General features: G+C 39.4%; 1 protein-coding gene across 4 annotated transcripts in view; it reads left to right on the top strand.

Annotated features, from left to right (window-relative positions):
• DLG2 (discs large MAGUK scaffold protein 2) overlaps nt 1–9,842 on the top strand; it is a 1,087,547-nt gene that overhangs the window by 858,953 nt on the left and 218,752 nt on the right. The window lies entirely within an intron of this gene.

The following is a 9,842-nucleotide window of genomic DNA, read 5'->3' as shown; positions in this document are numbered from 1 at the left end:
CGGTAGAGCATGGGAAGCTGAAAAGTCCTTGACTGGTGTAAGCACTGCTTAGCAACAACTAAAACATCGGTGTGTTATCAATATTGTTCTCATCCTAAATCCAAAACACAGCACTGTGCCAGCTACTAGGAAGAAAATTAACTCAGCCGAAACCAGGACAGAGATTCTATCAAATTCTGTGGCCTTTAGCTGCACTTGTCCATAAAGACTACCTTTATGTTTTTAACATTAACGCTAATTAGCCAATAGGAAAAATACAACTATGTAAACTTGTTTTGTAGTAATCTATAGAGCATTTTATGTTATATATTGGGAATGTTAGTATATAATCAGTGCAGTGACGTAAATGGGTAGATCAATTCACATGATTGGACTGTTTTAAAGAAGTATAACTTGTTTGAAAAATCAAGGGAGAATATGTTGCCAAATTTATCCAAGTGATAAATACTGCATGGTAGGTGTTATTTGTGATAGATCTGTAAAAAGAAAACCTCTGGAGAGAAAGGGAGCTGAGAGCACAGGTGCTGCCACATGTTAATAGGATAACACCAGCTAGAAGGGCAGGTAGGTTAAGCTCCTTAGGAGCAAATAGTGGATTAATCTAAATTCAGGCTTTGTTAATACTGGGAAGCACAGGGCATATAGCCCTTTAGGCTCCCTCTGTAGCTAACAGAAAATAGTAGTACAATTTACTTTGCCATAAAGTAGACATTTTACACAGGTCAGATGACCATTGTGCCATTGGTCAGATGACCAAGTGTATATTTCTTTTCACTGATTATAGAGAATTTGAATCTTTTTATTTAAATAGATCCCATCCCAACTGACCAAACATTTGTGAATCTTTTTGGTGGGGAATATATAAAAAGCAAGTATAAGTCAGATAATTCCAGATTTTATTCTGACCAGTAAGGAAGAATGGCCTGAAAATGGGAGAATGAAACACAACTTGCCCTTGAGTGACCATATAGCGTAGTGGCAAAGTTTATGATTTTGTGCTGGAAGGGAATGAGGAAGTTCAGAACAAGTAACACGAACTTCGAAACCAATCTGCTGTGCATTCACAGCTGATGTGGAAAATCCCACAGGGAGCAAGTTTTAAAGTAACAGTTAATTCAGAAGTGGTAGTGTTATTTTAAGAAGAGATATTAAGAGCACAGTGAAAAAGGGAATGATAGCGAGTGTAGTAAGAAATAAACCTCGGTACTTGAGAGCCTTTTGATGATATGAAACTCAGGTAAACAACATTCAAAAAGTGGAAGCTGAGTCAAGTCACTGTGGTTCTAAAAACTTCAATCCTAAAAAATTATAAATGTTCGGTAAAATTTTGGGACATATTTAAAGAAATGGTTTATTTAAAAAAAAATAACTCTTTTTTCCCCCGTGAAGACTTGGAGTTTAGAACCTGTGTCAGGAAAGCCCTAGCATCCTCCTTGACCATAAAAATTCACTTTAATGAAGTATGAACTGTGTCAATGTAAACACTACCATCTGGAAATACCCTTGGAGAAGAGAGCTGGTAGCAAACTGTTTTTCAGTGTTGTTGATAAATATACAAGAACTGATGGCTGGAAGTTGAACTTAGATATATTCAGCCTCGAAACATGATGTGCTTGTTTTGTAGTCAGGGTAACTGGGTTATATTGCCATAGAAGCTCGTAGACTTGTCACTTTGGGACTTCAAAATAAAACAGATGACTTTCAAAAATAGAAGCTTAATGGAGCTTCTAGGGAAAAATTTACCACCTCATATGCTGGAATATATGGTGACTATAGACCTCCCTTTTGTCTTTTATTAATCTAGGAATCTGTCTTCCGGCTAGATTTCTCTCTCCTCCTCTCTCTCCCTCCCGCCCCCATCTTTCTGCAATCTATAACATATATTGCAATTGCCTCGATGCAGTAACTGTTTCCTAAATTAACTCTGACATTTCCAAGCACATGATCAGAACCTAATAAATTATATTAACAATTCTCATGAATAAGGTATGTCTCTTTTTGCCAAGCAGTGTTAGCTATCAGACCTGTCAGTTATGTGTCATGCAAAGCTAGGAAATTGGCCTAGACTAGAGGCTATGTATTTTTGCTGTGATGAAATCATCAGTTGCCTCTAAAACATTCATTTTACAATTGCCTTAATGAGTAGAAATGATCTGATGCTGGATTGCTTGCTCTTCAGCTCCTAATAGTTTAAGGAGTTCACATTCGGTTCAAACATTGTGACTTAGCAAATTTTGTTTTAAGACTGTCAAACAGAATTACGTCACATCTGATACATTGAAGATTTGGAGTGAGCTTTACAGCCCTCACTGTAGCCTTACTGTCAGCCTCACAATGAAGAAAAACTAAAAACACAAATTTGAAAGCCAAACTGCTACCGTTGGACAAAATGGCTACATCCCTGAGCTTTATGCATTCAGAGATTTGCCCCGGGCTGGACTTTTGCCTTGTACTTAAACAGACTAGACTGCAGGCATCATTCTGCTCTACTGCCCAGTAAGTTTTTGGTTCCTGCGTGATTAAAAAAATTATCATACGACACAAGCTGCAAAATAATAGAAATTGGCCATCCATTAAATAGGGTGTTTGAGGGATATCTACAAGATTTTTTTGGAGGAGATTTTGGAGTTCCTTTTGAAAAAAACAAGATAGATACGCCCTTTATCTGAACAAGCAAGTCACCAGGACAATAACAAAAGCAAAACCACTTACAGAATACAAGAGCTATTTCCTTTCCATTGGTTTTAAAAAACATTCTTTATTTGAGACTATGGAGCATCATCTATTCAAAATGTCTGTGTCACATAACCCTAATCGGTAGACCCACAAATAAACTATGAATGTTGTGATTCAGGCAGTTTTAATATAAAAATGTAAGCACTGAACTTCACCTAGAGCTGAAGATTCCACTTAGCTACCATTCAACCATTGATACATTGCCTCATGGGCACTGGATTGAATTCAGTATAGATTTGCCATGACATAAGCCAATGGCCATCTCGCATCTCACAGGCCATATTACCATATTTTGTGGACGTGGAAATATGGAAAAGCCTGTCAAGTGGAGATCAAGGCAAGGATTTCAGTTTTGGAATTTGCCACTAACTCAGTGCTTGGGATCAGACAAGTCACCAATGCTCTTCTGTCACTAAGCAGCCTCTAAAATCATTTTACCTTTGTATTTCAGTTCCTGAGTAGCTATTGCTTATTGGCTTCAGCTGGAATTAAGTTCTTATCATCTTTGAGTTACAAGGCACTTGTTGAAGTGGAAACCTTTACTTCATTTCAGAAGCAGGAGAATTGCAATAATTATTTCTGCTTATACCATCCTTTGAAATTCAAATGTGAAACAAGAACCCTGCAGCATTATGAGCAAAACTGATCAATGGTAGTTTAGCTATATCCATATACCGGAAGGAAAAATACCATTTAGAACTGTGTGGAAACCAAGGTATATGGAATAACTGCTACTGGTAGGGGAATGCCTAAATGACCCAGGATGAGAGCAGGAGTCAGGGAAATCCAAATGCTGAAAATAGAATTAGGGAGAGAGGATTAATTCAGAAAGGCAGGAAAGTGAATGGAAGTGACAGTCATGTAAAGTAAAAGCTGTAGGAGGGAGGAGGGACAGTTTGATATTTTATCAATTTGGAGTAGGAAGACAGCAGGAACTGCGAAGGAGAGTGAATTTGTGAAGGCACACTTGGGTTGAGAAGATGACACTGTAGTGAAATCCATGAGATTAGGTGGTGGCAGAAATATAAGGGTGTTTGAGTGACCATGCAGGAGGATGGAAGCTAAAAAAGCAGCAACTAGATTTGAATTTAAGAGCTAATGATGAGCTCTCCATGTTAACATAAATGAATGTTCTTACTAAGCATTGTGTTTGACAGATGAGTGTTTCATGTATAAAATTAATGAAAAATAATTTGTATGTTTATTTAAAAATTAGTTAATAAATATCGGCCCGTGTTATTAGCTAGCATGGTACTCATGATATTTTTCATTGGCAATATCTGTTGTCTTAGTATGAAAAGACTACATGTGCACCTCTGTCTAGACTTTACCATTCAGCAATGAGACAAAATACCATTAGAATCATAGAATCATTGAATCATTGAGGTTGGAAAAGACCTCTAAGATCATCGAGTCCAACCGTCGACCCAACACCACCATGCCCACTAAACCATGTCCCTAAGTGCCGCATCTACAAGACTTTTAAATACCTCCAGGGATGGGGACTCAACCACTTCCCTGGGCAGCCTGGTCCAATGTTTCACCACTCTTTCAGTAAAGAAATTTTTCCCAATATCCAATCTAAACCTCCCCTGGCACAACTTGAAGCCATTTCCTCTCGTCCTATCGCTAGTTACTTGGGAGAAGGCATCATTCAGTCTGGCATCATTCACAAAAGCTACAATGACGTGAGAAGCAGATCTTCTATCAGAAGAATTTCTGTACAGTTTGGATTAAAAAATAAGTCTTTGACTATGGTTATAGGCTTAATAGGTACCATTTGGAATGATTCATGTAGTCTGGTGAGTCATAAAGCTTGTTGGTTCCTACTGTAAATGCAGTGTATGCAAGACACCTCTTGAATAACATAATATTAATTTTCTTCCTGCTTCAAAGATGTAGTGCTTTGACACCTCTTTCAGCTGATTTAGCTGCCTTCTTAAACTTCCTGGCAGAAAAAGGCATACTAAATGATATAGCTTGTATCCCCACAGTGGTTCTTGTTTTCCAGAGAGAGAAGAATTTGCCTCTTGAATGCCCAGCTCATCAGAGCATAAAGACCAGCTTACTAGAGGCAGAAGTCATAACTCTTAAGGTAGCAAGACAGGGGAAATTGAAAAGGTCATTGAAATTGCTAGCCCATAAAAAGAGAAAAAGAGAGAAGGAGGATGCTGGGCATGGAGAACAGCAGACATGACACAATATTATGTTTTCAGTGGAGTTCAGGATGAGATAACCACTGTGCCTATATATGCCAAACTAAGTAGTTTTAACTGATCAGAAGAAAGGGTAGGCACAGAAAAGATTAGGAGAAGTGAGAAAAGTGAGAGAGAAGCAATAAAGTGAGCCTGAAAATTTAAAAGCTGAGCTGGAGAGTGAAGACTCTTTTCCCTCTGTGCATTTCTCTCTTCTTCCTACTTCTAAACTTTTCCTTCAGTAGCAAGGCAAAAACTCTCCTATATACGGCTGAACATGAGCCGGCAGTGTGCCCAGGCAGCCACGAAGGCCAATGGCATCCTGGCCTGGATCAGAAATAGTGTGGCCAGCAGGAGGAGGGAAGTGATCGTGCCCCTGTACTCGGCCCTGGTGAGGCCGCACCTCGAATACTGTGTTCAGTTTTGGGCCCCTCACTACAAGAAGGACATTGAGGTGCTGGAGCGTGTCCAGAGAAGGGCAACGAGGCTGGTGAGGGGTCTGGAGAACAAGTCTGATGAGGAGCGGCTGAGGGAACTGGGGTTGTTCAGCCTGGAGAAGAGGAGGCTGAGGGGAGACCTCATCGCTCTCTACAACTACCTGAAAGGAGGTTGTAGCGAGGTGGGTGTTGGTCTTTTCTCCGAAGTAACAAGTGATAGGACGAGAGGAAATGGCCTCAAGTTGCGGCAGGGGAGGGTTTGATTGGATGTAAGGAAAAATTTCTTTACTGAAAGAGTGGTGAAACATTGGAACAGGCTGCCCCGGGAAGTGGTGGAGTCCCCATCCCTGGAGGTATTTAAAAGACATGTAGATGAGGCGCTTAGGGACATGGTTTAGTGGGCATGGTGGGGTTGGGTTGACGTTTGGACTCGATGATCTTAGAGGTCTTTTCCAACCTCAATGATTCTATGATTCTATGATTCTATGATTCTATATCTGCATTTCCCCCCCTGGGGTGCCGTTTCCCACGGCCGTGCCCCCGGGTGGGGTTCCCGGAGCTGTCCGGAGCGTGCTCTGCTCTCTGCCAGCTCCCTCCTGCAGTGCTCTGCAGAGCTTCAGCCTCAAGCTGGATGTGTGGACCTCACTTTGCAAAAAGATGGCCTGTCCAAGCTGAAAAAGATTGCTGCTCAAGCAAAGGCTGTACTTTGGCGACATGATGAGTCTCTTAGAATTCTTGTACTTTTCGCTGGACTGTATCAAGTTGCCAGAGTTGTGTGGGCTAATGTATAGAATGATTATGCCACCTGCTTGTGAGGAAGGTTTTCCCCAGATATGTTGAGGGCAGGTCATCCCTAATGTGTAGTTTTCCAAGGTTCCCTGTCTTGCTGGAACACCGTACTTCCATCCCCTAAGGGTTGATGCTATATATTCCATTTCTAATAACTAAGCAGGACTGCTGGAGAACATGGCTCAGCTTTCCTCTCATCTCTTGTTAATGTGCTTGAGAATACTTAAGTTGACATGCGAAGTTAAGGCAGCTAAATAGGGTTCTTTGTGCCTTCTCTTAATGCAAACAGTGGCAATTCTGGCTGTAAAGAGTTGGATGTGTGGACCTCGCTTTGCAAAAAGATGGCCTGTCCAAGCTGAAAAAGATTGCTGCTCAAGCAAGGGCTGTACTTTGGCGACATGATGAGTCTCTTAGAATTCTTGTACTTTTCGCTGGACTGTATCAAGTTGCCAGAGTTGTGTGGGCTAATGTATAGAATGATTATGCCACCTGGGAAGGTGGAAGGTTTTCCCCAGATATGTTGAGGGCAGGTCATCCCTAATGTGTAGTGGTTCCCTGTCTTGCTGGAACACCGTACTTCCATCCCCTAAGGGTTGATGCTAATATTCCATTTCTAATAACTAAGCAGGACTGCTGGAGAACATGGCTCAGCTTTCCTCTCATCTTGTTAATGTAGCAGGACTGCTGGAGAACATGGCTCAGCTTTCCTCTCATCTCTTGTTAATGTGCTTGAGAATACTTAAGTTGACATGCGAAGTTAAGGCAGCTAAATAGGGTTCTTTGTGCCTTCTCTTAATGCAAACAGTGGCAATTCTGGCTGTAAAGAGTTGTCTTTATTCAGACTTCTGTTTGCTTTTTCAGACACCAAAAGCTCTTATGAGTTCAACAAATAAAAGAACCCAGCCACAACTTGAAAAAATCTGCTGTATTTTTTTTTCCATGGTAAAAAGGTGCCATTTCTTCACCATTTAATTTACTGTATAAAAGCACTGTACTATGTCAATGACATTTCAAAGAAGAAATGAAATCTTCTATGTTTCCTCCCCAGAGAAGGGATGTGTTTTTCCTTTCCAATTCAACAAGACATTCCAAGTGTTCATTTAATCACTGTACAAACAAAAAATAAAGTGACCTAAATAAATAAATGGCTAAGTAAAACAGATTGTTCTGCTACCCTCTATTTGAATGACCTACATATGAATCATGCTCAAGCACTCTAACAGAAGACCACCAGACTGTACTAAGTCTTTAAATGGCACTGTTCAGAATTGAACCAATTTGTGCTAATATGGGCTATTCAAATATTTTAAAGGGAATATAACTCTTCCAATTTTAGAAGAGTTCAATCTATCCAAAATATAAATTCTACCTTTCATTTAGATTATGATTCAGTTTTTAATGAAGTAGATCATGCTTTAATTTGAGTCAATGAATGCAAAGGCAATTACTATAATTACTGTGAACTATACTTGCATCTTTTTCTCCATCTCAGTTTAGTTTTGTCTGTAGTTTTAAACTATAGTTTATCTTCCACTGCAGCACTTCTCTTTGTTTGTAAGCTTTCTCACTGCTTTTTGCCGCAGCATACAGAAGAGACAGACATCTGTATAAGCTGGAGGCTCTTCTTACTTCCATTATGTCAAATTCATTTTGGAGTTAAGCATCAGAAATTGTGCAGTCAAATTCATTCTGGGCCAGGACATCAGGATTGTGCGGTCAAGCTCAGAACGGCAGTGTTACTTTGCTTATTGTATAATGCTTCATAAAGGAAGCCAGCCCGTTCAATAAAGAAAAAAAAAAAAGCAAAATTAAACACCTTTGATATGTATTAAACTTTCCTGCACACACTTGCAACTTTTTCTGGTATTTTTGTTTCTTTTACTGATTATTCTTAACATAAACAGCATTAAATTAATGGAAAGCAGTAACAGAAATAAGATTTTTACAATTTGCAATGTAATCATATCAGGAAAAAGCATCACCGCACACAATTCTTATAATTAAATTATTGCTTTGGAGGAAGAGGCAAGGGAGACTGTTACTTGTTTTATTCCTTCAGAAACTCTTGTTCATTTTGGCCCGAGGGTAAGAATTTGATTAAAATGTGTAAATTAATGGTGTCTTACACCAAGATTTAATGTTGCTACATGAATATGCTGGTTTTCAACTAGAAGAATTGGGACTTGATTATGTTTGCTTTTAAATATTAGGAAATGATACCCAGAAATCAAGTTAACATCTACTCTTCTTGTTTTTTAGAAAGTCAGACTAGGTTATAAGTCCTTTCTAAATTTAATGCCTATTATTCTGCAGTGAGATCCTGTCGGGTATTGGTGAGCAAAATAGCACGCAGACAGACTTCTACCTACCTATTTGGCAATGACTGACTGATTTTATTCTGCAGCTGTACGTCTTCAAGAGGGAGATCACTATTTTGGCAACCTAGTGTAGTCAGGTTGTTTACCTGGTCAATGTTACTTAATCTGTTTTGTCTAGCTTGTTTATCATCTTGATAAAAATTGCAGAAGATAGAATTGATGTGTTATTTTCTCTCTGACATTTCTTTTCCTTGCTCTTTTCATTTCAGCCACTCAGATCTGTAAGTCCTCCTCAAGTGTCCATCCCAGCCCATATCCTAGCAGAGAAATGAACTTAATTTCAGAGAAATTCACTCACTATAATGTGTTGTGTTTGCACCTTAGGCAATCATTTCTTCCAGAACGAGCATGCAAAGGGCAGAAATTAGTCAATTGTCATTTCAGTGGCTCCGTGTTGTTCTGTGGAAAAGTGAAAAAATGTTTGTGTAACTTAACTTTGGTGGAATTCCTGTCGTGTTTATATTCTTGACGCGTTATTAGGATCTTAGTTATTGGATCACATATAGATAGAACTATTGTTTTTCAGAGGAGAAGGAGAATAAGCATGTGGTTTCTTTATTCTTTCACACATCTTCCCCTTCTATCTACAGAGAGATTATGAAGATTTATTAATGATTTTTAAAACTTCATGTTCTGTTAACACAAGTCTTACAGACCACCACAATGTTTTCCTATATTGCTTAAGAGAGGCTTGTGTTCTCCTGAAGTCTACAGTCTTCAAGCTTAAGCCTAAACAAAATTACTATTTTTTTTTTCCTGGACCTTCTAATACTGACCAGGTGACATCATCTATATCAACCTCCCCAACTCAGGAGCTCAGGAATTCAGGAATGTTCCTTTAAGATTTTCTTCAGTTCGTCCTATTGCTTCTTTCTCAGGACTCTCTCTCAAGGAGTCCGGTTATGAAAGGGAAAAACACATAGATAAAAGCCAGGCTCTCTATTAAAGGAAAGGTGACTTGGCTTCAAAATTGTCTTCTTCAGAGACATGGAATCGAGGCTGAGGTTTCCTTTATGGCATGATATAGGCACTGTGCTGCCTAAACTTAAGGACCCTGTTCGGACCTCCACAGTACCAAAGCTGTGACTACAGAGCTGAGTTAGTGAGTAATTGTAGTGCTGGTACATCCGTGCCCGTGGCAGTGCAGCATCAAGTGTGATAACACCATCACTGAGTAAAAGCAGGGCACACCACCTCTTTCTTCCACAACAGTAGCCTAAATTGTGCTTCTTTCAGGAAGTTTGTATTCTCCACAGAGGTTGTAAACTAAGTTCTAATTGACACAATATTCCTCTTTAGGTATTTTC

Source organism: Aptenodytes forsteri, unplaced genomic scaffold (genome assembly GCF_000699145.1).
Source record: "Aptenodytes forsteri isolate BGI_AS27 unplaced genomic scaffold, ASM69914v1 Scaffold180, whole genome shotgun sequence".
Taxonomy (NCBI): Eukaryota; Metazoa; Chordata; class Aves; order Sphenisciformes; family Spheniscidae; genus Aptenodytes; species Aptenodytes forsteri.
The sequence above is the reverse complement of the archived record's forward strand: the minus strand, read 5'-3'. Positions and strand labels throughout refer to the sequence as shown.